This window comes from Pelodiscus sinensis, chromosome 1, assembly GCF_052426305.1.
Source record: "Pelodiscus sinensis isolate ZL-2025 chromosome 1, ASM5242630v1, whole genome shotgun sequence".
In the NCBI taxonomy this organism is placed as follows: Eukaryota; Metazoa; Chordata; order Testudines; family Trionychidae; genus Pelodiscus; species Pelodiscus sinensis.
The window spans coordinates 168039311-168065538 of NC_143052.1; the positions used below are offsets into that span (position 1 = coordinate 168039311).

General features: G+C 45.4%; 1 protein-coding gene across 1 annotated transcript in view; it reads left to right on the forward strand.

Annotated features, from left to right (window-relative positions):
• Positions 1–1907: 1907 nt before the first annotated feature.
• Positions 1908–26228, forward strand: part of LOC142820475 (uncharacterized) — a 66734-nt gene continuing 42413 nt past the window's right edge. The window contains exon 1 of the mRNA XM_089773401.1: positions 1908–2187. The gene's annotated coding sequence lies outside the window, so the exon portion shown is untranslated. The remainder of the gene's footprint in view (positions 2188–26228) is intronic.

The following is a 26228-nucleotide window of genomic DNA, read 5'->3' on the forward strand; positions in this document are numbered from 1 at the left end:
AGAAATTGCTTATTACATTGTTGGAAGGAGTTCAAATATTATAGTGATAGGGGAGGGAGGCATAAAAGCCTATCTAGAATGGAATAGAAAATAAAATTTGCACATTTATACATATGAGCCATTATTTATAACAGATATCAATTATTTTTTTCCTGGTTCTCTTTACCCCCTTTCTTTTTTATTCTTTTTGGACATTTTCAGTCATTCCTTTGTCTCCCTCTTTTTTTTCTCTTTCCCTCTTTCCTTGGTAAGTACCTAATTTACATAGTGTCTGAGTCCCAACATTTCAAATTAGGCTGGGATAAAATATTCTCAGTGAAACCCTGAACCATGCAAAACTCTGTTTTGGAGGTTGACTATATAGACCCTAAGGACTAGTTGTTGGGGTCATCAGTTTTAAGTCGGTAGAACTGTACTCTCCCTCCTGCCACTGTATCATTATGTGATGTTGCACAAGTCATTTAATCTTTCTGTCTTTTTCTCCGCTTATGAAATTAGGATAATAAAATGTATCCACGTTTGTAATATCACTGAGATCCTTAGATAAAAGGTGTCATCCAACTGGCGTGTATTATTATTATTAAATGAAATTATGAAATAAACTCACTGAGTTGTGCACAAAACTTTTCTGGGCCCTACAACCCTTTTCCGTTGTGACTTGAAGCAAAACCTTTTGTTGTCTCTGGACAGGCGTATGTTTTTCAAGGCTGAGTTTTGTGGTTTTGTTATGAAACATATGACAGTTGATCATGTGGTCTGTCTTCTGGCCTGAATGAACCCTCATGAACCATACAGAATGCACAGAGCTTAATGAATCAAACCACTTAAGCTTTGGTTTGCCTTTTACTGAACTGAGTTTGCATGTACCTGAATTTCAACCTGTGTGCAACTCTGTTGTGAATTGAAGCTAACAAAAAAAGTTTGCCCAAACCCATGTGAACTAAAACCAACAAGTTATGGATAGCTCAGCTACAAATCCCGTCCTTGATAAATGTAAACAATTACCCCTGGTTCCCTACTGGATATGGAGGACAGGATGTGGCCCATGAAAGCCTAGCATGTGTAACCTTAGCTCCATGCTTCCTAACTCTTACAGTTTACACTAGTGATTATCACAATTTTTTGAACTCCTATAGTGCTTGATCTTTATAATCCTTCAGGTTGAAGTGAAAACCACCTCCTCCTAATGTTTGCACACCTGCCCTCTTACCTCCCATGTGAAAGGACTTGTGGTTACAGCAGAAGATTGAAATTCAGGATTGTTCAGTTCTATTCCCATCTTTTGCTATTGACTCTGTGAGTGACCTTGGACATATCACCTAAATTCTCCATCAATTCCCGCATCTGTAAAATGTAGGCAATTATACTTCCCTACCATGATTGTGGGGAGGCTTAATTAAGATGAGTAGCAACTTTACAATGCTTGGGTGGGAAATGCAATGCATGGTGTGGTTTAACTCTGGGGATGCTTTTATTTTGAAGATAAAACCTGAGCAGATTGAGGTGGAGATACAATTTTGATTAGGCAATGCCCCCCTCCCCCCATACAGTTAACAATCTGATGTTTTTTTTTTTTACCCCTACCCTTATTTGAAGAATTCCTCCCCGCACTGAGATCCTTACAAGAAAGCAAAGCTTTTGATTGCACGTTGCTGTCTGCACAGCGTCTCCCTCTGCCATTTTACTGGGACACAGCAGACAGCTTTCTTCCCTGCCCCCAACTCAGCCTGGGCTCTTTCCTGTCTCGGAGCTCCCCCAGTACAGCAGCGAGCTGAGCCGCCTGTGTGTGTGTGTGTGTGTGTGTGTGTGTGCGCGTGCAGCCAGGCCTGTCACTGGAGTTTTAGTTTGCATTCTGAGGAAAGGAGGAGGGGGGCAGGGCGGAGGGAGGGGGGATGTCTTGTTTGTGGCTTGTCAGCAATTGCTTGAGACAAGCTTCCATGTGTGAAAGCGACTTGGCATGAATGCCTGGGCCGTACCAAGTGCCGCGGCGGCGAGAGGGGGGAGGCAGAAGGAAAGCAGATCAGGCCAGAGCAGACAATAGGCCCCTAAAGTGTTCCCCCTAAGTTGCTTTGATGTTGCCCTAGTGGCTGGGGAGCAGGCGGCCGGGGCTGCAGGCGCAGGGGCTGGTTCCGCGCCCCCCCCCCCCGCGCGGCGGAATGACTCCCCAGGAGCCGCGCGCCTAGCCAGGTAAGCGCCGGGGCTGCCGCAGACCCTGCTCCCGGCCGCGGCGGGCGGCTGCTCGGCGGAGGCGCCGGAGCGCTCCCGGCTCGGGGCTGGCGGGGGGGCTCATTGCACCGCTGCCGGGGCCAGCCCGCTCCCGTGGCGGGGCCGCTGCCGGCTGCAGGGCTGGAGACCCCCGAGCGGACCCCGCCGAAAGGCGCGCGGCGCCTTCCACTCCCCCCCCCCCCCCCGGGTACGGGGGCGGCGGGGCACAGCAGGAGGCTGGAGGCCTCCTGCCTCTCCGGGCTCGGCTGGGCTGCAGCGCTGGGGAGGAGGAGGAGGAGATGCACCAGAGCTGGGGCGGGCGCTCGCAGCCCCTGGGCGACGGGGGCAGGGCAGGCGGTGGGAGAGCTGGGGCAAGCCAGAAACTTTTCCTTTGCACGGTTGAGGGTGGGAAGGGGGACGACTAGAGTTTGATCGCTCCGTGCCTCAGTTTCCCTCCCTCCCCCAGTCGTAGATAGGTGAGAGGAACCTATCTCTAAAGGGCGACATTCCTTGATGTTTGTAGCCTGCCTTGCAAGCCTCAGGTGGAAGGGGCTAGAGAAGGACAAAGTATCATCACTACTGTTTGTTATTCAAGAGACCCTGTTGGGAGAAACACCCGAGAGCGCGCAGATCCAGTGTCTCAGCGTGTCTAAAGGAACAAAAAAAAAAAGCGTTTTCCACCTGTTGGCTTCTGTCCTTGTGCCTTTTTGGAAGATTTATTGGCCGATTAATAGCGAGAATGAGGTGGGAGGAGAGATTGGGGGGTTTTCTTCCACCTCGCCCCTTGTACATCTGTTAAAGAAAAATAGTGAGATGCCAGGGGGAGGAAAACCCTGGATCTTTTGTCATTGTGTATTTCAGAGCTTGTGTTTTTTGGATCTAACTGAAGCAAGGCAGATCTGTAAACTCTGCCACAGGGCTGGAAGATTTTTATTGTGGATTTTGGAGATTAAATGAGATTTATTTACAATTGCTGTTTATCAGTGGGTAAATATCTGGCGGTGTGTGAGGGTTACAGTGTGAGGTCTGTTTGCTCACTGGTGGTTTTGTGGCTATAACCTACTGCTGCTGAGGTGATGCTGTGAAAGAGCAAAAAGAGAGAGGGTTACATCTGGATCCGGATTACCAATCCATTCAAAATTAAAGTCAGAAATTGCTCTTGATTTTGTGGGTTTTCTTTCTTTTGATACACATTTTGGTATTTTATTGGAGCAAAATTACATCAGGAAGGAGCCACCTGCATCTCATATTTTAACTTGATCACCTACCATAATTCTAGGGTTTCCCTGATTCTCACTTTTTGTTGAAAAGTAATTTACAAGAGTGTGAGCCTAATGTCCTGACACAACCTAGATCATATAGGAACTGTAAGAGAGAGAGAGAGAGGATTCATGTTTTTTCACTCAAGGCCCGGAGGAAAGCATCATGTGTTTAAAGAATCTGAACAGAATGGAAGATGGGGGAGGGAAATGAAATTGGCCTGAGACCCTCCTTCGTCTAGCAAGAAAGATGGAGTCTCTGCCTGGTGCTGCAAAAAAATGTGAAGCAGAAATTCCATTCAGTTTCTCTCTCTCACCCTCCCAAAACAGAGACCAACCAAACCCATGATATTTGATTTAACATGTGCCCCACTATGCTGTGTCTCATATACCCTACAGTATTAAATAACACAGTTATGGAGATAAATAATAGCAGAGGGAGAATTGGAGATGTTTACTGGTAAGAGGAAAAAATAAAATTTCAGGTCAGATTTTAAATGAGACTGACAGACAATGGGGAAGAAGAATCAAAGAAACCTTTTCCAGGTGGCAGGACCTGTAGAGGTGACATCTCTAACACTTATGGCATTGAGATTGGATGAAGAGATTGAGAGGAGTCTGGTGCTCCATGAACAGAGAACGCAGGGAAAGAGGAGATCCAAGAGACAGGCTGGACCAGCTCCCTGGTGGGTTTTGGAAAAAAGGGGGAATGTTGAAGTAGATCCTGACATGAATAGAGATCCACTGGAGTTGTCTGAAGGCAAGTGTGATGTACTTTATTGCACATAGGAAAAGGAGACACCGGCATTTTGCATATGGTGGGATTTAGGCAGGCCGTAGAGAAAGGAGTCACTATGCCACAGCAGATAGAGAGGAAGGCATGGATAAAATTTTTAGCAGGGATTGAATTAAGTACCTGTATAAATGGAGATCCTGCAGGTATGCATGTCACGTTAATGATTTGTTGTTGAATTTTTATTTCCTATACTGGACTCTGGCAATAAAAAAAATTGTCCTGCCCTCCCCATCCTCAAATAAATGCATGTGTATTAAATACATTGTTTTTCATGTACATGTCCCTAAACACTGCTCCTTTGCCCATATACATATGACACCATGTGTGTAACCAAAAATGGTTCATGTATTTATACAGCACATTCTTGAATAAGGGACAATGCACATCGTTCATACATAGAAACAGCCTGATTCTCTATTGCCTTGTAACTTATTTAGAGTTTATGCCAGATGCAAAATATTGTCACACCAGAATAATTGCTGTTTACTCCCATTTAGCATGGGTATAAATCTCTACATGAGGTGCAGAGTGGGTTGAGAATCAGGTCCATGTGTTCTGTTCTATGGTGACTATACCTCTTTTGAGGACCCTGCTCACCTAAGAAGATACTTGCCACCGCTGCTATTCTTGCACATTTGTGACACAGACATTGCACAAACAAAGCTCATAATAAACAACTTTTACCCCCACCCCCATTTCCCAGAGATCAAACATAGCACATCTTGTTCTCCTTTTTAAATTGCAAAATATGAGGAAAGACAGTTTCTGTTCATTGGATATGTACATATCACATTCTTTTCACACACAAGGAACAAACACAATCAGCTTTATACCTGTTTAAGTTCAGCCCAGGTTGGTAGTGAGTGAAAGTTACCACCTGGTGGCTGTTCCATGTTCTGTGTGGCTTCAGTTTAGTTACTAGTGGATAACGGTCTAGTCACAAAACAAAACCCAACTATAGTGAGCTCTAATTGGCCCCGTGGTGGCAATCTTAGCCATTCTGCTAAGGACCGAATGGGCATGAAAACTGGGGTGGTGAGCCTATTGACCAAAGGTTGAGCATTTGCACAAATAGTGAACAGGAAATGACAAAAGTCCAAACCAGCACTGCATTACCGGTGTCAGACCAAGCCATGCTTGGGGCGAGGAAAGCAAAATGCTGCTTCCTCTTATCATCTGACGACTCAATCTTCTGTCAGCACAGAAGGAAGGCTTGTGCATATTTTATGTCACTTTCCTCCTCCCAAGACAAACTGCTGATCTGATCAGCTCTGCACTTCAAAATCCTAGATGCACTGATCAGTAAGTATGACCTCAGGCCAATAACAAACAGTGGCCTCCTGCCTCTTTCCTTGAGAACATCAGTTGCACCCTGGCCTGCCTTGCAGGGAGAGCACATACAGAACAAACTGTGTGCGTGAGCCCCTCATAAAGTACAACACAGGATGCAACTAACTGGATGAAGACAGAGGCTAACAATGGCAATGTGTCAGGAGAACATGGGGGCAAGTCAGTTGTTTCTTCTGCTCATTGGTAATGTTTAAAAGGAGACCAAAGTAGAAATTTGATTTTAATTTTGAACCTTACGTGAGCTGCCCTGATCAGTTTGTGCACACACAGGATTTTGATGTGCAGTTTAGGATCTGTAGCGGTTGCAGTAAACAATTATATTTTACTTCTTCAGACTAAATTTTTGGTTGTCTAAGGCTGCCAAACAAGGATTTTTCCAAGCCGGCTCTGACATTGTTTCTATCTAGCAGAAACACTCAAGTCACAAACATTATTCCTACACACTGATGATTTGCACACCCAGATTGCTCTCTACATACCATAAATCACAAGCTCTTTTTTTAAGCTCTGGGGACACACTCTCTCTCTCTCCCTCCCCCCCTCCTTACTCTGGAGACATATTGATAATCGTAAATGTTATTCCTGCACTCTAGACCAAGGATGGGCAGACTCTGGAATAGGATAGGATCTGGCTCTCAGCCCACCAGGACCCTCAGGCAGGCTCCCAGGCCTAGAGATGTGAAAGGTTAAATGGTTAGTTGGTTAACCGTTAACTGCTGTGGGCTGGAGCACCTCCCCACCAGCCATGGGGAGAGGGCTGCCCCAGCCCCCGCAGGGGGCCTGCCGTGGACTGGGGCACACACCCGTGGCTCTGGTTGCTTGGAGCAGCCGCTGTCTGCGATGGGTCAGGGCATGTCACAGGCAGGGGCTGCCCCGGATGACTGGAACAGCTTCTGACTGTGATGTGCCCAGGTCTGCCACCTACAAGGCTAGGCTGGAGTAGCCCCTGCCTGCGGCGAGGGGGGGCGGCGCTCCAGCCTAGCCTGGGCAGGGACAGCCTGTCCATATAGGCGAACTAGGTGGTCTCCTAGGGCGCCAAGTTAAATGGGGCGCCAAATGGTGGCGCAATATGATTGAGGGGTTTGGAGGTGCGGGTGCCGATTGCATGGTTTGCTTAGGGCGCCAGTTGCTGGCAGCAAGTCTAGAGCCACCCCTGCAGGTGGGAGGGGTGCTCCAATTCAGAGAGGCTGTAACAGCCCTCCATTCCCATTAAAACATAATGTTTAACCCGTTAACCAGTTAAACAGGATATTACATTCCTACCCAGGCCATGTACCTCTAGGTGCCACACACACCTGGGGGGGGGGAGGGGGAGGGAGAGGAGGAGAGGCTTTGCATGCTGAGTGCAGCATGCAAAGTCGTCTTCTTCCCCCACAAGGGGTGCACAGCATAGAAAGGCACATGGCACTAGCAGCTGGCTGCTTTGAGTGGCCTGGGATTGTGGCAGGCTGTGAGCCTCCCAGAGAGTCCTGCTGGGCTGCTGGCCTGGAGCCGTCTAGGTAAGAATCTGGCACCCCACCCCATCCCACTCTCCAACTCCCTGCCCTAAGTCACCATCTCCTCCTGCCCCAGGTCACCACCCAAACTCGCTGCACTCCCTCTCCCTCCTTGTCCCAGGGCACAACTTCCTCCCAGACCCTGCACCCTCCCTACATTCCTCTCCTAGGCCAGAATTGTCTCCTGCATCCATGTCACCTCCTGGGCCCTGCATCCCTCCCCCAGGTCAAAATCCTCTTCTGCATCCCTAAACCCTCCCTAACCCTGCTCCCTAACCCCCTGCCTCAAGTCACAACCCCCTCCACCCAAACTCCCTCACAGAACCCACACTCTCGCCTATACTCCAGTCCCTGCCCTGAGCTCCCTTCTACACCCAGCTCCACTCTAGACCCTGCACACCCTCCTTAGAAAGGTTTGGTCCCTTGACTACTTACCGAAATCTTGGAGTGACCTCCCAGTAAAAATTACTGCCTATACCTGCTCTAGAGACACACATTTTTGCTACATAGTGTCATAAGCATCTCAACTAACAGTGAGTGTTCTTACTTTTTGCTTCAGTGGGTGCATTTGAGAGACAGTATGTTCTAGTGGACTGAACTAAGAATGTTTGAGATCTTGACACTGATTTGATGTGTAGCTGTAGGCAAATCAGTGGTAAAGCTAACATTAACCTCTGTGTGTCTCAGTTCCAATCTGTAAAATGGGGCTAATTCTTACCTTCCTCTTAACGTGGTGTATTTTAAGTTGCTGGGATAAAAGTTTGTGAAGTGCTAAGGGCTTTTTGGGGGGTCTACAGCTTACAAAACTCTATAACATTGTACAGACATGCAAAGCATGTATGTTATCACACATAAGAGGAGAGACCCAATCTGTTACAAATTCTAATATAAACTAACTGCATGGGATCAGTGCTATCTTGAGTACTCCAATATGTTCTGTTCTTTCAGCAAGAACAAAACAACTTTTCAGTGATATGCATTGTATGTATGCCCAAGTGAGAATATTATAAACATACTGTACATTTGATGTAGCAACTACTGTCCACATTCCCATGAATAGCAAGAAATTGATTAACAAAGTAGGTATGCCTGAAGCTATCCCCTCAGACCGTGATCTCCCAAATTAACCAAGGCCTAGTCAATATCTAGGTTATAAACTTAGAATGATGGTGTGGGCAGAAGGGTGTTTGTTTGTGATTCTGTATGCATATCTCTGATGCAGTACTGAACTAATTTCTCAGTATGGTGTTAGGGGAGACAATGCCTCAGGGCATGATGGATAAATTTCATCCTTGGAATAAGCTCCCACAGGAGTCAGTGGGACTCACATCTGCTTATTCCCAGGATGATTTTGTCTCAGTATCTTTTGTGTGAAATGTAAAATCTAAATCTTGACCACTTATAACCATTAAAGATTTCAAGGCAATTTTTGAAAAAGGGGGGAGAGGTCTTAGACCTGGGCTCTTGGCCAAATTCAAACTCAGGTAATTGCACTCCTTCTAAGTAAAATTCCCCTGTAGTTTAATTGATAAAATATTCTTCGCTTACTGTGCTAAACTGTCATATAGTGTTTCTTTGCTGCCCTAAACAGTTGCTGTATTCTTCACAGATGGACACAGTTCCTTGCTGGGAGAAGCATTTTCTTTGTGTATAGTTTGTAAAACATTTTTTGGGATACTTCTGGCTGCAATGTTCTTCATTTAAGATCATTATATGGTTCAAATGAATGTGAAAATCAATTTGCAATCATACATGCAAGAAGATATGATGCAGTGCCATTTGCACTGCGGACAGGTAGCTAATGAATACACATTTTTCTGCAATGGAAGAATATGGGCCAGATTTTTAGTATTCTGAATGTGCAGTGTGTATCTAATTTATGTGCTTAGTTGTAATTGTATTTGCAAATGGTCGTTAGGCATGTCATTGCCCATTTGCCCATGTAGTTGCCATAATTGAATGCGAAAATGTTGTCACTGCACACACAGGCATACAATTGTGCGTGTAAAATATTTATGATCTGGCATTCCTTGTGCAAAAATAAACTGAGAGATGCTCACGTTTTTAGTTCAATTGCACTCACCTTGCATTATTCAGTGGAATGCTTGTTTGAGCATTTTGTAATAGTGTCAGTCATATTTTCACTCCTAAAAGAAAGGGTTAACTAAATAGTTAGTGGTGACTTGGTCTTTATGATTCTCGTGGTTAATGTAGGGGAAAGTTACAGGGACGTTATAGTGAGAATTTTACAAATCATGGGGAAAACTATGAAAACAGGCCAGGAAGGAAGGGGCTCCCATTGCAATCAATAAACTTTTCTTTAGCTATTGAGTTCAATGGCTAGAGGAGCCCAGCCCTGACTTCTAGAAACAGTTGCACTTTTGGAGATACCTAAATATAAAATATGTTTATGCTTGTACACAGTGTTGATCGCTGATGATAGACTGACAACTGTGAGGCCTGAAATAATTTATCTCCAGCCAATATAAAGCATAAGACGGCTATAGAGCAAGCTTCCTTCACACTACCCTGCCAGTGGACCTCAACCTTACCTAGTAGGACTGCCTCTGTGGGTCAGAGAGTAGTTCTGTTTCCTGAGTATTCATTCTTTGGCTTCTGTGGTGACAGTGCTAACAAAGGGCTAGTCCAGGGCTACTTAACTTTGGAACCTTGGGGGCCACAGCACATGCAGAGGGCCACAACTTAAGTGTGGTTGCATGTACATGGAAATAGATATGCAGATATATGCAAATAGTTTCTTTCACACTGACGGGTATGACTACAAAGATTAAGGCAAGACTACACAACATGCAGGCCCGATTTAAGTCAGTTCTGCTGATATTAATAAAATGCAATATTTACCCGATTTCCACCCATACGATAGCACTTTTAATGAGCAGTGGCAGTCCAGGAATTTAACTACTAAAACGCATATCAACCCAAACTGCACAGTAAACCCAAACTGCACCGCGGGCTGCAAACAAACGGACCGCAGGCCGCATGTGGCCCACAGGCCACGTATTGAGTAGCCCTGGGTCTCTCTCAGCTCTGTAAAGACCACTAAACTCATTTTGCATATGCCTCTAAACAACCATGAAAGAGGAGCAGTTTTTGACTTAAACTATCTGGGCTGGTTTTAAACTAACAACCTAGAAGTAAAAGGCTGTATGTGTCATTCGAGGCCCCCTCATCTCATTTACTCTTACCTAGAATTGTAAAAATGCTGTTGGATATCTCAGACTTCTTGGGTATTTGACTACAGGCAGTCCCCGGGTTACGTACAAGATAGGGACTGTAGGTTTGTTCTTAAGTTGAATCTGTATGTAAGTTGGAACTGGCGTCAGTTTCAACCGTGGCTGAATCTGGACGCCAGTTCTGACTTACATACAGATTCAACTTAAGAAACCCAGGCGTCCCCAAGTCAGCAACTCTGCCTCGGGCTTCCTGTAGTCAGCTGCTGGTCAGTTTCAGCAGCGGCTGACTTGGGGACGCCTGGGGCAGAGCAGCTGGGGTGCTGCTGGGTTGCTCCAGTAGGGCAGCTCCTCGGCACTACTGGAGCAACCCAGCAGCACCCCAGCTGCTCTGCCCCAGGCGTCCTGATTCAGTCGCTGCTGAAACTGACCAGCAGTGGCTGAATCAGGACGTCTGGGGCAGAGCAGCTGGGGTGCTGCCGGGTTGGTCCGGAGCAGCACTGCGGGACCAACCTGGCAGCCCCCAGCTGCTCTACCTCAGGGGTAGGCAAGAAAAGCCTGGTCTGTTGGGGGGGGGCACTAGCTGCACCCGCCCCCCGCCAGCAGACCAGGCAGACGGGGGTGGCGGGACCGCCCAAGTCCTCCATGGCTTTGCTCCGTCTCCCTGGTCTGCTGACCTGGGAGACGTGGAGCAAAGCCGCAGAGCACGCGGGCAGCGGGACAGTCCAGGTGCGCCGCGGCTGTCCCACTGCAGGCGTGCTCCAAGGCTTTGCTCCCCTTCTCCCTGCAGACCAGGGAGACGGGGAGCAGCTTTTCTCACCCCGGAGGACGGGGGCGGCGGACCGCGGCGCATCTGGGCGTCCCGCCACTCCCATCCTCCGGGGCGAGAAAAGCCCCGTTCGTAACTGCGGATCCGACATCAGTCGGATCCGCGTAACTCGGGGACTGCCTGTACTACCATTTTCACCTAACATGCCTTTCCTTGTAATCTAATATCTCAATGTATATTTAATGCACCCAGCACCCAAGTATCTAGACACCAGGTCTCAGACTTCTGTCGTTTGTTTCCACAAATGTTATCTTTCAGTTAAATATAGTGGATGCTTTAATTTCACCTCTTTTTGTTTTTGCAATGTGGCACATTAACCAACCCCTACTCTCAGACCTTTCTCTACACTGCTAGTACAGATGCTTTGCAGGCCATGGTGGCATGTTCTCACTTTTCCAGGAGTCCTGTAGTTCTGCCTCAAGGGAGATTCTGCCCTGCAGCTTCCTTTCCCTGAGCAAGAGGGGATATTGTGTCCTTTGTGCCAAAGAGAATTTGGTCTCATTGTCCCATGCTGTTCTCACAGTCTCATGCTTAAGTCAGCAACACTAGTTCCCTTTGCTCTGATTCTTTTACTTAAGATTTCAGTTTTGAGCAGGATACTGGCAGCTAGGACTGATTTTCATCTCATCCATGTCACTTACTTACTATATATAATTATGGGCAAGCCTGTTAACTGTTTCATGCCTCAGTTTACCTTAGAGGGCTATAACTTAATTTGCGGCAAACTCTTTTGAGGACCTTGGATACAAGGCATTATAGAAGTGCAAATATGTTTTAGCAGTGTTCTCTCTGACCCTGACCTCTCCAAGTCTCCTCAGTAGTCCTGTGGGATAGTCTTTTTCATCTCTTAATAAAGTTTCTTCCATGTTTCACCTGCACATTTATGCATTCTCAGCTGCATGTAAAAATACCAAGCTATTTGAAGTCATAGAAATATTTCTGTAATTCTGACAGTTGTGACAAACATTCCTCCTCAGCAATAAACAAACAACATACGCACCCTGCCATTAATGTAGGTTTATAGCAGCTAGACCTCGCTCACTTCTCTGGGAGGGGATTCTAGGCAATTCCTGTGCTAGGGAGTCTTAAGGTAGTATTGTCTGAGGTTAGGAGTACACAGGATTTGGTTATTTCCTGTAGGTGAGTAATTGGGGAGCTGGGTGTGGGTGCAAACAGGTAATAGGTGGTTGGTGTATTTGTGGCCTTACAGTGGGTATGTGACTCAAGTGTGTATGGCTTAGGGGTGTGATCTTTATTTAGGCATAAAAACATATTTTTGACAGTGAAAGCTGAAATGTATACAGTACAAATTAAACTGTAAATATACAATGTTTTTCTTTAAATCAGCTCTTAGTAGATGGGTTTACTTAAAGAGCCTCACAGCACAAATTTCTGCAAGCACTCTGTCTTTCCCTGTTTTTCCCTGCAACCAGCCTTCAAGCAGGTGGAGTGGGCCAGCATCCGTACCAGAATTGTCAGCACTCCCCCGCTTCCCAGAGAATTATCTAAGCAAGTGCCCTTAGCAGCCAGATGTTGTTTATTTTGGTGGTTTTTAGATCAACTTAATATGAGTATCCATAGTTCAGAATCTCCAAAAATGTGGGGTTTAGTTTTATGTCAGACAATGTAGGTGCCTATCCATGCTATGGAGGCCCCTAAGTGGACCTATTATTCTCCATCCCCACAATCTCTCTCCCTCTTAACAGGCTTTTTCCCTTGTTGTTGCTGGGGAGTGGCCCTTTCTGATGTGTTTGGAGGGAGAATGTCAGATCTGTTCCTTCTCCAACACCTTAAAGAGAGGGCACCAGCCTAGGGGTAGAAAACAGGGGTCACTTTCCAATTCTGTCAACCATTCACTGTGCTGCTCAGTCAGTTCCCCTGTTTTTAAAATGGGGCTAGCACTTTACCCAACTTCTGTGAAGCTCTTTGAGATCCGTGGATGTAAAATGTTATTTATGGTAATTATTAGTCTCCCCATTCTCTTTTTTTCCATGAGGGGGTAAAGTGCTTCTCCTTCTGGGTCCTCACCTTACTCTCTGACCCTTTAGGTCTCCTCTGTTTTTTGTGCAATTCTTTTATCTGCATCCTGTCTCTGTACCCTATTATTGGCACTTCCCATCTTTCTGTCTGTCGTTTTCCTTCCTCTCCCTCTGCATGCCCCCTTTATTCTGTAGCACTCTCTTCTCCTGTCTCCTCTCTCTTTTGTTTCTCCCCAGCGCCTCCAAAATGCCTCCAACTGTGTTTCTCTACTTTGGCCCCCTTTTGTTTTCCCTTTCTCTGTATGTCTCCTCCTCCCCGCAGCCTGGGAGATGCCAGCTGCTTCTGCAGGACAGGCTGGTGGCTGTTTGAGGAAAGGACAATGCTCCCACAAATGCACAAAGCAGGTATCCTTTCCCTCCCTCAGCCTGTTCCACCAATGGTGTTCTGCTAAGCTCTGCAGGGAAGCACCCTCTAATTTCAGGAGTCTACCTATGTAGTTCTTGTACTTTTTATTACGCTTGGTTATCTTCTCGGGATGGAGTAAACCCCGGACTGAATTTAATAGTCCAGAATGGTTAGCAAGCAGCCTGTGTTCCAGAAACCAAACAAAGCATAGTTCCATCCAGTCTTTACTCTTGAGTCTTAGCGTGCCTGGGTATTAATAAAGAAACAAAGGGTTTATCGATAAACATAGACACAGATGGGCAAGCCCTCGTTGAGGCTACAATCCAGGTCTCTAGCAGCTTTTACTCTGACAAAGCAAAATGAGATCCCTCTGCACGTGAGGCATCTGTTTTTGATTGTGTGTCCTGTGATCCCACTTTGTTCCGTTCTGTTCTATATGCTTATTTTACTGCACACCCCACCAGAGTATGTGAGTACCTCATTTCCTTTGGAGTGCTTGATTCAGTCCCAAGTTGTGCCTCCTGATCTCACCCTACCTGCTACTCCTAGGACACAGCCACAGAGCTTTTCCTCTTTTAATATCACTAAATCTCCATCCTTTCCTATTCCTACATCTTCCACTTGTCTCTGTCACAGTTTCTCTGCACTAACAGCCCAGATCAGTAGCCTAGCTGGATGCAGTCTGATGAACTCTCGTGGTACTTAATTAACCATTTAGCAATAGATGCCCCAGCACCACAAAGAAAATGTAGTACAAGAGAAGCAGTTGGAAAAAAAAAGCCGGAGGGACACGAAGCCGCATTCTCTCTTAGAGAGACTCACGGTCAGTGGGTCAGGAAACTGCTTTCTTTCCTAGGGAAATCCACAGCCAACACAGCAGAGAAGCAGCACTAATGGATTACACAAGTGTCCTCTCCTCCATGGCCATTGGAGAGTCACATTCTGCCAGCAAGAACCACGTGCAGCGGGGCAGGAGAACTACACTCTGTGCCTACGAGATCCAGCACCAATGAGGGGGAAGAGATCTGCCCTTTCACAGAAGCAGTGGTTATCTTGCACTTGCTTTAGAGCAGTGGTTCTTAACTTCTTTGGCACTGTTACCCCTTAAGCTTAACTAATAACCCCAAATTACCCCTCCCTCCTTTTTAAAATGGCAATAGACAAAAAGAAAACTATGATTAAAATGGCAATAGACAAAAAGAAAACTATGATTCGAAGTAGGAATAAGAGATCTCCGGAAAAGGGCTTTTTTCCAGAGGATCGGGGCCAGTGTAGACGCTCTTTTCCGGCTTTTCTAAAAGCCGGAAAAAAGCGGCGGACATTTTTATTTAAATGTCGCAGGGGATATTTAAATCCTCCCGCGGATTTCCCTATTACGACCTGTCAAATTAGCATGCCCCTTTCGGAAAAGGGGCCAGTGTAGACGTAGCCGAAGAGTTTGGGTTGGACTGGGGGTGAGAAGGATGCAAAGCCAACAGCATCTGTCTTTGGAGGCAGCATGCAGTCCATAGCATCTTCTGTACTTTCTTTTTGTGTAAGCCCATGTCTTCAGGCCATTATGGAAGGGGAAAAAGGCCAATGGCCTTACCTACAGCCACATTTGTTTGGGGTGTTTAGTGCAGCTGTCAACACTAGGACTTTCCTGGTACTTGTACTAGGAGAGAGCAAGCACTGGGATTGTTTCAATTCCCTACCCATTCATTGGATTTCATACACGATCTCCTTCCTATTTCCACACTCTTGTAGACATAACTGCAGTTTGGGCCTCAGCATATAGGTTGTCCTGGGTGAGGAGTATGGGCATTGCTAAATTTGAAAAACAGTCTGTGTTTCAAAAAACAAAGTAATCATGAGACATTTGGAAGTGACACCATGAGCCTCTCTCAAGGGTGATGTTATGACTCTTAGAAGCTCCCTAGAACTACAGGATTGTATCCCAACTGGGTTAGACCCATCTAGATTCTTGAGGGAGACAAGCTGAATTCTGTGTACTTTTCTGTGGGTAGGCCTTCTGGAGACAAACATCACAACAAGGCTCTGTTTACCTCACATGCACAGTAGTTGTGGTACTAAATATTTATACTATGGTAGGCCTAAAGACCTCAGTTGGGACTGGGGCCTCATTATTCTATGTCGGGTAAAAATGCAGAGAAAAAAGACAGTCCCTGCCCTGGGTTTTGTAGATGGCTTGCTTGCCTGATTTTTGTCCTGTTCTTCATACTGACTCCTGTCTCTAGTGTCTGTGAAGTACTTTAGGACATGGGTGCTGCATAAATGTTATTTAGGGTAGGTTTTTTTCTTTTTGGTGTCAGTGAACGCTTGGATTTCAGCTTGAGGACCCGTCCCTGATCCCGTTGACATTTACCCCCAATCTGAAACTCCTGAATTCCTCCCCTTTCAACTTAAAGATGATATGAGAAGAGGCCCAGTGGATCTTGTGTCAAGATCATCTGGACACTACCCCGCTCACACGTCTACCACCATCTAACTCAAGATTTTGTGTCTTCCAGTTATACTCCCATCTGCAGAAATCCCCATCATCCAATTAGTGTCCAGACATAAGCAAATGCGTCTGTTTCAGTGTATGATTTGCTAGTTCCTCCAGTGTATGAAAGCATATGCATTCTGAATAGGGATGTTAGTATGTAGGTGTTTACACGATTAACTGATAAGCACAGACTTATCGGTTAATCTTAGTAGTTACACGCACTTCCCCCTTGCTGCCTCTGTATCAGAGGCAGCAAAGGGGGGGAAGTGGGAATTGGTGCCTGTGGAGATCCACCTTCCTCCCCCCCACCCCACAGAGGCAGCAGGAGGGGAGAGAGGCAGGTGGTACTGGTGCTCAGGGAGAGCTGTCTTAAAATCCAGCTCCTCACAAGCACCTGCTCCTGCAGAGCCACCTGCCCCTGGTGCTACTGCCTCTGATGGAGAGGCAGCAGCGTGGGATTGGGAGGGGAGGGAGGTGGGAGCCCATCCATGCAGGAAGTCGGCTTTCAAGCCAGCTCCCTGCTCATACTGGCTCACATGGAGCCGTCTGCCCTCCACAATGCTGCCTCTACCAGAGGAAGTGAGAGGCGGAGGACAGGCAGGAGCCAGTGCTCTCAGGGAGCTGGCTTAAAAGCTGGTTCCCCATGAGCACCAGCTTCCACCTGCCCCCTGTGTAACTACTAAATATTTTAGCATTTACACAAATATGTGGTTTTTAACATCTCTAATTCTGAACATGCAATCCAATGTATGTATGTGGATTCACTTGGGTCTGTGAGGACACTTGGCTTCTGGGAGCAGCTGCTGGGGTAGAAGGGTTTAGCAACTGGAGGAAGTGACAGGTTTTTCAGGGGAGGGAGAGAGTTTAGTAGCTTGGGATGGGGTTGAGAGATCATCATGTACAGCAGTGGATTGCATGTGTTTAGCAACTGGAATGGGATATTAGATTTAGGATTCCTGTTACATGCTTTTAAAAAAGGAACTACATCGGGATGGCCAACTTGCAGCTCGTGAGCTGCATGCGGCTCTTCTTTCCCAAAAGTGCGGCTTGCAAAGCTGCTCCTGCGCCCCCCCCCCCCATTGCCTCCACCCCTGACTCCTCCTCTCCCCTTCCCCCCGGCTCCCGTGTGCTTACCAGGGTGGTGATTCAAAATGGCGCCCAAGATGGTGGCTGTCGATGGGAGCCTGATATGCCCAGAAAGCCTAAACTTGTTTCTTAAAGGGGCAGTCTCTTTTTTTTTTTTTGACAGTTCTGGGGCTCTGCATTTTTTCCACTGCTGTTTCGGCTCTCTTTGTTAAATGGATTGGCCACTGCTGAACTACATTGTACTTGAATTTATTTAAAAAACAACAAGGAGTCCTGTTGCACCTTAATGACTAGCAGACTAAATTGATTAGTCTTTTAAGGTGCCACAGGAATCCTTGTTGTTTTTGCAGATGCAGGCTAACATGGATACCCCTCTGAGATTTCATCTATTTGCCATTCATTACATGAATATTGTGTTGTTTGTTAACTACACATTGACAATGCTGTCCGGGGAAAAAATGGAGCCTGACCACAAAGAATTTAAATTTGTTATTTCATACACAGATTTAAAAAAAAAAAAAATCAGTGATTCAGGTTGGTGTTGGAATTTTGCAGGACTCAAATTTAAAAGTTTGGAGAAGAGTAGAATGCTAAGACATTTGAAGAAGAAGCAGGATACATCTCATGAAAATTTTTTGACCATTCCAAGGCTATGTCTACACTGGCGCGATCTTGCACCAGAGGTATGCAAATGAGGCTAAGCATGGAATATTGCTGAGCCTCATTTGCATATCTAATGAGCCACCATTTTTGCTGAAGAGGCTCTTGTGCCAGAAGGAGCTGTCTACACTGCCCCTTCTGCGCAAGAAAATCCCTCTTGAGCAATGCCGTTACGCTGATTATTTTCAGGAATAATGGCATTGTGCAAGAGGGTTTTTCTTGCACAAGAAGGGGCAGTGTAGACAGCTCCTTCTGGTGCCAGAGCCTCTTCCGCAAAATGGCGGCTCATTAGATATGCAAATGAGGCTCAGCGATATTCCATGCTTAGCCTCATTTGCATACCTTTGGCGCAAGATCACGCCAGTGTAGACATAGCCCAAGGGTGGGGAGAATGTGGAAGAAGGTATGAAGATCATGGGTGACATCTTGGCTCTAGTAGTGCATAGGTTCTCAAAGTGTGGTCTGCAACCATCTTGCAGGTTGGCTTGAGGCTTGCTCCCCACGCCTGCAGCGGAGAGCCTGCACTGGTGCTCCAGCCCCGCTCCCTCCCCTGTGAGATTGAAGTGCCAGCACTGGCTTCCCACTGCAGGATGGAGGGGGTGAGTTTCATGGGCAGGATCTGGCTTGCAGGGGAAGGGAGCAGCTCCATGTGCTGCTGCTCCCTCTCCCCTAGCTGGGGGAACAGCAGTGCAGGAAACCGCTCATCTGGTGGCTTTCCTTCTGCTCCCATTGGCAGGAATCACAGCCAATGAGAGCAGTCGGGGGTGGGGGGAAGGAGGTGCCTGGGAGCAGCAGAAGGCACAGAGCAAGGTAAGCACTCTGCACCCTCATCCCCCTTATGAATCCTCTCATACCGAGACCCCACACCTCTTCCCTGCTCCTGCATCCTCCTTCCCACCCTCATCCCACTGCTGTACCCAGTCTCCCATCCAAACCCCTCATCCTCAGCCCACACCTGCGCCCTACCTCCTGGCTAGATCCCACCCCTCAGCCCGCTCTTGCACCTTCCCTCCCAGATCCCTCAGCCCACTCTTACACCCAACGCCCACCAGACCCTCCACCTTCTGCCCACTCTTAGGGTTGCCAGATGGTTTCAACAAAAATACCGGACACACTTGACATTACATCACAATCTACATTACATCTGATTTAGAAAATACCAGACATTTATATTTTCTCAATTTGTTTCCCGAACTGAAAGCTCAAATACTGGACTGACTGTCCAGTTCAAAACTGGACACCTGGCAACCCTATCCACTCCTACAAACCTATCTCCTGGCCAGACCCCAAATCCCCATCCCTTCCCACACCCATTTTATCATCGTAGTTAGTTGGCTGGTGGTCTGCAGGAAGCCTTGAGCAGTGTGGACTGTGGGCCAAAATGTTTAAGAGGTACTGCTCTGAAGGATTTTGTCTCCATACCAGTTTAGTTGTATTGGTGTAGGCAAAGTATTGGTGTCTGTCATTGGTTTATCCAGGCCTGGTCAGAGCAGATCAAAAAGGCACAGTAATTAAGACAACTGCTACCATTGAGTGTCTTATCTACGATTCTCATTGTTTAAGTGGTTCAGTGTCTTAAAGGGAAAATATTATATATTCATCCCAGTAGGGTTATACATTTATTTATTTTCATCCACAGGGCAAGTAAAACTATGCATTAATTTGGTTAGGCCATACACATGCTTAGTTTTGTAACATAGGGAACACTTTGCAAACAACCATGTTAGCCAAAATCACCCTCTTTTCCTACCCATGGTATAAGGCAAGGTTCAAACTCGGTTATTAAATATATTTAGGATGTAATTTCTAATTATACTCAGCATTGATGCAAACCATATTACATATTGCTATAACTGTATTGCAAAACTCTTTAAAAATTATTACAAACTCTAAAAAAGAGATTTTAAGCCCCTTTTATATTATGAAGATGTTTATTGACTCATGGTACAACAGAAGTTGTAAGAATCCCCAGATATTGGTAGGCTCACTGAGGAGGTGAAAATGAACCTGAAGAAGGAATCCTTCTTGTTCCTGTGCTTGTGTGAATTTGACTGTGGTTGGATAAGTGTGACTACTATAGGAGAAGGTGAAATAGATTGATGGGCAGAATTCCTTAGGAGTGAGTTTACCTTCAGCTGAAGAATTTGGGGCTTGTTAGAGAACTGGGAGTTGACTTTTAGAAGCATTTATCCCTTCAGAAAAGATGTTTCATTTCAAAAATAAAATTCAAAATAGTGCAGGAATGATAAAATCACCCTTGTTTTTTCTTGTGAACTCCCTAGAAGTCATCTATGTTGTATAAATGAGATCATTTGGCCTAATTAGTTCCAAGCTTAATTAGCAGTAATTATCCCAACATGGGAGTAATACCCGAGTAGGAAGTACTGAGTCCTCGATTAGATAGATCTCTAATTGGTGTTACAATATTGTAATTAAAGCATGCTTATATGCCTCGGCCTCAGCAAATGATTTGTTTTATGTCTGATTAAACACGGAGTCCAGCAGCCTCGAGGAGGCAAGGTCTTCAGCACTGACTGAGATACTGCATTACCCCTTGTCATAGGAAAGAAACAATGAATCATGTCTACTATAGAACACCCTGGGCCAAATAATTCTTGATGTAATACTACTGAAATTAATGAAATTGTAAGAGAGATGAATTTGGCCGGGAGTGTATAATCTATATCTGTATAACACCCAGTTAAACACTCATTGGAATGTGCACTCTGGCAATTACACATGCAGATAAATGCAAGTGACTTAATCTGGGTTTGTGATCACTGTGTTACAGGTGTAAGTTTCTGTCATGGCTGTGTGATCATTAGATTGCACATTCCATTCAAAGTTTGCATGCTTTGGTGTGATGCATCCCAGAATGCACTTTGCCCCTCAGGACTCTGCAAACATCGAAGTTGGTGTTGCTTGATGGGTCATACAGAGCTTAAAAGGGTGCCAACAATTTGCAGTCTGGAAATGTACCTACTATAGTTACAAGTAACACCAAAGATGACTACAACTAAAAAAATTAACAAAGAGGAAACACAATTATTCTACTTTCTTTCAGGATTGTTACTTTGTATATAGTAAGTCTCTTTTCCCCCCTGGCTACAAACACCCTTGTAAACATCAGAGAAGCAGAAAAACTCATACATTTCTGAAAAGAAAATTAAAACCAAATGAGAAATTGTAATTGCCTAAAATTAGTCAGCTTCAAATCTTTCAAGTTGTCTGTGTCTCTTTAGAAGCAACCTTTTTAGGAACTCTGAAAATGTACTGCTTCATGTCTTATCTCTTTTGTTAGGCACAAAATTATGGACTGGGTGAGTGCACTTCCCAGTTTGATACTTCGACATAAACTAGAGATTCTAATCAAAGACCTGTGGTGGACCCTACTACTCTATACCTGCAGCCCCCCCCCCCAAAAAAAAAAGAATAACAAATTTACATTTCTAAACCAGCCTCGTAGAACGAGGTGTACCGGTAGTTCGGAATAGGAAGCCTAATCCGAACTACCTAGTTCGTGCCACGTGTAGCCACGGGCATGGAGTCCAAACTAGCAGACATTTAAAAATGGCGGCGCCCGGCAATATGCAAATGAAGCCCGGGAAATTCAAATCCCGGGCTTCATTTGCAACTCCGGTTGCCTACATTAACCACCCTAGTTCGAACTAGGGTGGTATTGTAGACATACCCTAAGTTATTTATAATCACTGAAAAATTAAGACTCAAAATAACACGCTGATGTATGATTCCATTTCACAGATGGGGAAGTTGAGGCATAGGGTGGTTCAGTATTTTGTACAAGCTTGCCTGGCAAGCATCAGGCAGAGCTGGAAATAGAACTGAGATCCTGGGCTTTAACCAGCAGACCATCTTTTTACTCAAGTGAGAGGAAGGGAGGAAGAAGGGAAAAGGGAGCTGGCTTTACTAAGGCAGGGGTCTCAAACTCAATTCACCTTAGGGCCAGTGCCAGTCCTCAAATCCTCCTAGCAGGCACCCCTCCGTGGTGTGGCTCCGTGAAGGGCCAGGAGTCTCCGTGCGCTTCCCCCTCCAGGTGTTCCTTGCCCCACCTGCTGCCCCCGGGCAATTTAAAACCCTTTGGGGGCCTCTGCTACCATCACTGGCAGTGTTGCAGGGCTAGAGTAGCTTCTGGCTGCTAGCTCTGCACTGATGGTGGCATGTCCCTGTGGCCTGGGAGAGGTGTGTGCAGAGCTGTCCCATCAATAGGATGGGTTGGGGTGGCCGCCCTAGGTTCTGCACCTTGGGGAGCCCTGGGGCTGCCACCCCAACTGTTCTCTGGATGGGAGTCCCGGGATGGTCTCCCATACTCAGGTTAATCTGTGGGACCCTGGTTGGGCCAGCGCCAGCAGCAGGGAGTGTTCCCCAGCCCCAGCGATCGTCATGGTGGCGGGAACTTCTCTTCTGCTCCACCACCATCTCCCAGGCCAATCTAGTCGCTCTGTTTCACTGTGGCAGTGGGAAGAGGCTGGGACGCACTGCTGCAGTGAAGTGGAGCAGCAGGGTTGGTTTGACAGATGGCAGTGGAGTGGAGCACAGGCTGCTGTGTTGCTCCACTTCCCCGCCACAGAGTGTGCAGGAGGGCTGACCCATATTGCCATCCCATGCCAGGCCTCCTGGTAGTCACCAAGGTCATGTCCCTCAGGGGATGCAGTGGTGTGGGGGAGACAGAGCAGGGGTGAAAAGAGGCAGAATGAAGGCTAAATAGTGGCTGGGCCTGGGGAGAAAAGTATTAACCCCCCCCCCCAGAGCCCCAGGGACTCGTGCCAGCAACTGCATATGGGCCAGATTGTGGAACTATTTGGGCTGTAGGTGGCCCATGGGCCATGAGTTTGAGACCCCGATGTAAAGCTTGTAACCATTCTAAAGACAATTACACACTGAAGAGTAGCTTGCATCCACACTTCCTTAAGGTGGCTTTTGGGATGACTGACACTTGTAACACCAAAGGGCTAGCTCCCTGTCATCCATGTGTATGTATTGGTTCCTTCATGCAGATCCTGACCAATTTCTTTCCCGTCCTTCCTCCCCTCCCTTTCCAATTTCTCTTTCTTTCTAAACAAGGAAATGAAATACATAAAAATATGTTAATGCAATATTAAGGGTAAAAATTTAAATGCCTCCGTACCAGGACATTCAATAGTTAAGGTTCCCACTACAATATTAACTTGGTCATATTGCATATGTGCTGGTTTGAATGACTGTTTATGTTGTCACATGGATACTTTAATATATATGTTCCGTATGTCTAAATGAAGGTTGCTATGGACTTTAGGGCTGAATAGTACCTGGAAGGCACAGCTCTTCCCAGTGTTAGGAAGAAATAGAATTGCATTGCCCCAGCAGCATGTGTGGAATAAACTGTGCCTCAGGCAGGCACAAATATATCTGGTTGGGAAATTTATCAGACTGATTTTTCTGATAGAAAATGCAATTTCTATAAAATTTAAATTTTCTGTGGGAGAAGGTAGTGCAAGAACTGCAGTTGTGCGCAGCTCCTGTGTTGGGGCATGAAGGGAGCATCTGGCACCATGCCTTGTGAGGGCTAGGTAGGTCGGATCCTTATCTTGTATTTTTAAATCCAAATACTAAAGTGCTTATTTGGTTTTTGACTCAGTCACTACATCAAGAAAACTTCATTGTCACCCATGATAGCTTTCACTAAGTAAAAACTGACCAAAACCTTCAGGATTTGGCCCTTAAGCCTTAATGTTATATTACTTAAAAAAAAAAAAAATAGGAAGTCAGATTCTGCAGTTCTTACTCAACATTTACACAGGTCATACTTGCACTGAGCTTTTAATTGGATGTTTCTGTGAGTAAGGACTTCAGAATCTGGCTCATTTGTCATTCCTTTTGAAGGACAACATGGTTTCCTGCTGCCTGAAAACAGGCACTGGATAGCTACACACCTTTTATACTGTGGTAGGGAACCTCTTTTGGGTCAGTAGCCGCTGACCCACAGAAAAATCAGTTGGGCCGGGGACAGGAGGGGTTGGAGTGACAGCATCTGCTCCCCTGTGCTGCTAACGGGGGGAGGAGCCCTGAGCTCTGGAGGCCCGATCCAGGCAAGCCAGGGACTGCATCTGGCCCCTGGGCCTTATGTTCCCCACCCCTGCTTTATACCAAAGTGCCTAAAAAATGTTGTCATTCACAGTAAGTGAAGACCTATAGAATAGACTTGTTTTGTGCCATCTGCTGAAAGTCATTCTTGAATATGAGAGCAACTGCAGGGGCGTGGAAGAGAGGAAGAGATTTTTTTTCCATACAGCACTGAATGGTGTTGCATACTAGATAAAGAAAAGCTGACAAATATCTGAATGTATAGAAAAGACTTCTAACCGAAAGGGAGGAGTTGCGGTTTAGGTTAAAGCCACAAAGGAAGTGAAGGAGGTTACCACTTTCCTGTCTGTGGGTAGATGGTTCTACTCTTGCTTATCTGAGGGCCTTGCTGCAGCTCAGTCTTCCTCTGGGAACATATGCATCACTGTACAGCTTCTAGAGAATCATCGGGCATCTGGCTAGGTGGTGTTGAACATCTGCAATGTCCAATGAAGTCAGTGGAAGCTCTCAGTATATCTCAAAATCAGGTTCATGGTTTAATTTTCAGCCTCAAATATTTTACAGTTTATTTTTAAAGCCAAGATAGATAAAAATCAATTTTTTTTCTTTATGATTTTTCTTTGTTCAGTCATTAACAAACACAAATTAAATACAGGTTTATTTTTATAAATAAGCCTATTTAAAATTTAAATCTGAAAATATGATAATTTATACTAAGCCCTGAATGTACTATAATCTATTGCAATCATTTACATTAAATATTAAGCAGTATATGTTTGCTGCCTAAGTTTTTAAAAAAATCAAACCACAGAACTGGTAGAACTTGCTGGCTAAGCACTTGGAACCAGAGTTTTTGAAGTGCTAAACCTGCTTTTGACAGTGATAGCCTCTTCTGCAGGTGCAGAGGGAATATTTTCATTTCAGTGTATTCAGTTACTATAATTCAGTGGCTAGTTAGTTCAAAGTTCAGATGCCAACTGGAAATTGAAAAAACAGGAAAGCTTGTATTCCTTCTTCCAATCAGTGAATAAAAATGAGGTCTGAGAAAACAAGATCTACTAGTTCTAAAATCTTGAAGGACATGGTGATCAGAAACATTCAGTTCAGTTCACTCACTGCAAATAATACTTCCTTTGTTTAATAAATTAGTTTTAAAGGCAAAACAGGTTTTGATAAGCTTTTTTCTTCTTATGCATCCAGCACATTTAAGATAGTTATATTTAACTAATGAAAAACAATTTTAAAATGCATTTTAATTGAACTCCAGTTTTCATCCAAATACAGCTTAACACAAAGCACAAGTAACAAAGCACAAGTAAAAAAAACCTAATAAATAAGAAATGCATCATTCGTTAACATTTTAAAAATGTAAAAATTAATAATCTTAATAACTGTATGTTAAACTCTACAATTGCTTTAATAAATGTGTATCTTCCTGGTTAATACCAAATTTAAGATTATGTTTAGTTGAAAATCAGCACATATTAATGATTGCCAATCCATGAGAAGCAAGATTTGTTTAGGCAAATAACCAAATAAGTACCAAAACAAAACAAGATTAAAATTTATTATTTAAATCAAGATTTATTTCTTGCTGATTTCAAATCACCTAGATCCGTGGTCACCAACCAGTAGATCGCGATCTACCGATAGATCTCAGGGGCTCCAAGAGTAGCTCTTGAGCCCTCTCTGAACTGCGCACCTGCGCAGTGCATTTACATTAGATTTCCTCATATAATGTAGGCGGGGCTTCAAGGAAGGGGCGGGGCAGTAGATCTTCGCCTGTTCTGAGACTTAAAAAGTGATCTTGGGTGTAAAAAGGTTGGAGACCACTGACCTAGATTAAATCAGTCCCTCCCCCTTGTTCAAAACATCTAATTGTCGTTCAGAAACTAGTTTTCCTTGTTACTTTAATTCTTGCTGCCTTACAGTCAGCATCCGTTTGCAAGAACATCAACTGCTATATTTGAAAATCAGTGAGAATATCTGTAGTCAGGTTAGCACTAGGGATGTTAAAAGTCATGTATTTGGGTATTCGTGTAACTGCCAAAATGTTTAAGCCGGCTCCTTGCAAGCACCGGCTCCCCTCTGCCCTCCCCCTGCTGCCTGTGATAGAGAGTAAGCATGTTAATTAGCAATTAGTTTACTAGTCAATGGAATTTCCGTTTACTAGTCGATAAGCTCTTCTGCATTCTGCCTTTGAAATATACAAGAGCCCCAGTGGCCAGGGCCAGTGAGACATCTTGCTGACTTGGGGCTCCGCTTTGAAATGCACAGGAGCCATAGTGGGGGTTCTTGTGCATTTCAAAGTGGCAGCACAAGCATGGAGCCTCAGAGACAGTTGGGGCTCAGAGTCCTGCACTGGCCCCAAGCTTCATGCTGCACTTCCTCTTTGAAATGCA